A 3,826-nucleotide genomic window follows, 5' to 3' on the forward strand; every position below is an offset into this window, starting at 1 on the left:
ATATTATATATATACATAAGATATATGGCATATGTATATACCATATATATAATGTGTATATATATATATAATGTCATAAGATGTTATATATATATACACATAAGATATATGGTATCTGTATATACCATATATCTTATGTATATGTATATAATGTCATAAGATATTATATATATACATAAGATATGATACACACACACACACAATGGAATACTACTCAGCGATCAAAAAGAATGAAATCTTACCATTTGCAACAACATGAATGGAACTAGAGTGTATTATGCTGAGCAAAATAAGTCAGAGAAACACAAATATCCTATGATTTCATGCATATGTGGAATTTAAGATACAAAACAGATGAGCATAAGGGAAGGGAAACAAAAATAAGATAAAAACAGAGAGGGAGGCAAACCATAAGAGACTCTCTTAAATACAGAGAACAAACTGTGGGTTGTTAGAGGGGTGTTGGGTGCGGGATGCACTAAATGGGTGATGGGGCATTAAGGAGGACACTTGTTGGGATGAGCACTGGGGGTTATATGTAAGTGATGAATCACTAAATTTTATTCCTAAAATCAGTATTATACTATATGTTCACTAACGTGGATGTAAATTACAAAAAAAAAAAAAAGATATGCAACATTTGCCAACTTGCATGGCTACCAGCAGTTGCCAACTTATGAAATTCTGGAATATTTAACAATCAACTTGCAATAGTCAGTGTGATCCAACCTGAACATACCACCGGGTCACCTGGAATGCAAGAGAGAGAGATGGAACCAAGTTACGAGGGTCAGGGCCTTCCCGGGAAAGTGGAATTTAAGCTGAGGCGAGCAGTAGTTAGCCACAGAGAGAATGGAGCAAATACTTTCCAGGCAGAAGGAATCCCTCGGGCAAAGACCCTGAGGTTTGAAGTAACAGGAGAAGACATGTGGCAGAGCCTGGTAGGCCCTCAGTCCGGACAAAATACACACTATTCTCCTTATCCCCGTTTTAGACATAAGGAAACAGAGCTTCAGATGAGATGAGTAAGCACGTAAACTGCTCAAGGTCGTGTCACTGCAAAGTGGTAGGGGATGGAGTTGAATCCATTAAAAGCTGCCATATTACACCCTCTTTCTGCTGCCCTTCAGCTGAGGCTGGAGGGATAGGCAAGGTCCAAATTATGCAGCAGCTAGTGAAATTTGGAGGTCACTTCTAGGAGGAGCAATGTCAAATCCACGTCCTTAAGACACTGCTCTAGGCTGGCAGTTCTTAACTCCTTTGGTTAAAACCATTGGGAAAGCTGATGTAAAGTACAGACACCCTCATCGTAATGAATGTGTTCATACACATACTCAATTTACATGTGGTTTCTAAGGGTTCACAGACACCTGAAGTCTATCTATAATCTCTGTAGTGGCCCAAAGACCAAAGAAGAGCCTTTCTAGGCTATACCTCCCCCCACCCTGCTCACCTGTTGCCTGCTCTCTGTCTTAGGTACTTGTTTGGATCGAATTCTTTTTATATGCCTGCCATCTTACAGAAATACTCCTAGATTCTCTTGCTATTCCTGGAACAAAAGATTTCATCTTATATTGGAGCCCTGGAGCCATGTCATTTAAAACATCTCTAGCAAGAATGTGGGGCTGAGAGTAGAGAGATGCTGATTCTTGCTTTTCATCTCAATCTGCTTCCTGGCAATTACCCCATCATGATGTGGAAATGTGTTAGCATCCATGCTTAACGCTCTCCTCAAAGACCCATCCCCATCCCTTTGTCAAAAACACGCCATAAAAATGTCCATCTGTGTGTGTCAATAATTCGATTTCCAAGAAGTCCACTTGATGTGAATTGAATGGTACTTCGGAGTAAAATTCTACTATAATTACATTTTGCTCTGCCTTCTTCAGTAAATACTTTTGAACTCAAAAGAGATACTTAGAAAAGCATTGTGAGACCGTGGGAAAGAAAGCATCATTTATATGCAGAACATTACAATTATAATAATAATTGTGTTGCTGCTGTTCTATCACGGATGCTGACGTTGTCCGTTCTATCACTTCCGCCCAGCAATTTTCCTCCTGCCATCCCAAACAAGGAAAGACAGCTTTAAGTGAGCTCAAGACAGAACAATAGATCTTTGGGGTGCTGCCTGCCATGACAGCTTTATGAGGTAGAAGATAGCTTTTGGATGCTGTCTCACATAAATACAATGGCTCACACCGGCTCCTGAACACTGATGTTTGAATATTCTGGAATTTTGTGAGCTGACAACTGTTTCAGATGACAAAAACCAATAGGATGCAAATGTCCTGATTTCTTTCTGAGTTCTTGCTATAAGGAAGACACGGAACTGGCTGCTATTGGGCAAGCCAGATGCCTGTTTGTCCTACGTAGACATATGGTCTGAACAGACCATCTGGGAGGATTTGAGCCCCCTGACGGGTACAACACTGATAAGCCCTTGTCATACCCTGGGCCACTGTAAGCTATGAATAAAGCAAGTGTTTGTTGAATGAACAGATAAGTGGGCAAATGGTGAAGGCACGGTGCTTCTTAGCTTGGGAAGATCACTTTCGTGAGAATTCTCGCCACTCGTGTCCACTTTAGGAGAAGGGAAAGGTCTCTACGATGACCCTTTGGGAAGTGAAATATAAGAAGCAAGAGCTAACAGATCCATAGTTGTGTTTTCTTCTCTTCTTTCGGCCTTTGCCTCTGCCTCTCTGGCTTCTCCTCTTAATGTACTAGAACATAAGTCATGTAAAATATTGCTCAATGGATGTTCTTGCCTCCTTTGTCATAGATTAATTGGCCGTATAGGTGTGGCTTTATTTCTGGACTCTCTATACCAGATAATTTCACCATATGTGGCATCTAAAAAACAAAACAAATGAGAAAACAAACAAAAAGCAAATAGACTCTCCGGTGCAGAGAGCAAACCTGTGGTTGCTAGAAGAGAGGGCTGGGTGAGGCAATGAAGATAAAGGAGATTAAGAGGTACGGACTCTCAGTTAGAAAATAAGTCATGGAGATGCGAAATACAGCACAGGGAATACAGTAACTAATATTGTAACGTTGTGTAGTGACTACACTTTCGGGGACCAGCGTTGAGTAATGTATAGAATTGCCCAATCAATATGTCGTGCACTTGAAACTAATGTAACATTGTGTGCCAATTACACTTCGATTAAAAAAATAATAAATGAAAGTATGAGTCCGTGGGTCCCCCAGTGATTTAGCAGATGTAGGAAAACTGAAATCATTTTCTTACAAAAAGTCTCATCTGGGGCGCCTGGGCGACTCAGTCAGTTAAGCATCCGACTCCAGCTCGGGTCATGATCTCTCTGTCTGTGAGTTCGAGCCCCGCATCGGGCTCTGTGCTGATGGCTCAGAGCCTGGAGCCTGCTTCGGATTCTGTGTCTCCCTCTCTCTCTGCCCCTCCCCTGCTCATGCTCTGTCTCTCTCTCTCTCTCTCTCTCTCTCTCTCTCTCTCAAAAATAAGTAAACATTAAAAACAATTAAAAAAAAACCTCTCATCTAGAGAAGTAACATTTATCCGTCTTCTAGATTTGTGTTAGGACCACACTAGGTGCTTTGCCCACATTCATTCATTTCATTCTTACAACCACGTGAAGTAGGAAACTAAGACTCAGAGATGTTAAATGAGTTGGTCAATGTCACACAGGACTTCTGACTTCTAGACCTAAGTAATTTTTACTACACAAGAGGAGTCCTTAAGAAAAAAAAAAATGTAGCGTTTGGTATTCCAGGCCGTTTCAGTTGGCATTTGTCCTGAAGAGAACACACTTACCCTCTAAGATGAAAATAGTGGGGATGAAGAAAAAGA

This window comes from Herpailurus yagouaroundi, unplaced genomic scaffold, assembly GCF_014898765.1.
Source record: "Herpailurus yagouaroundi ecotype Mexico unplaced genomic scaffold, PumYag 253, whole genome shotgun sequence".
Taxonomy (NCBI): domain Eukaryota; kingdom Metazoa; phylum Chordata; class Mammalia; order Carnivora; family Felidae; genus Herpailurus; species Herpailurus yagouaroundi.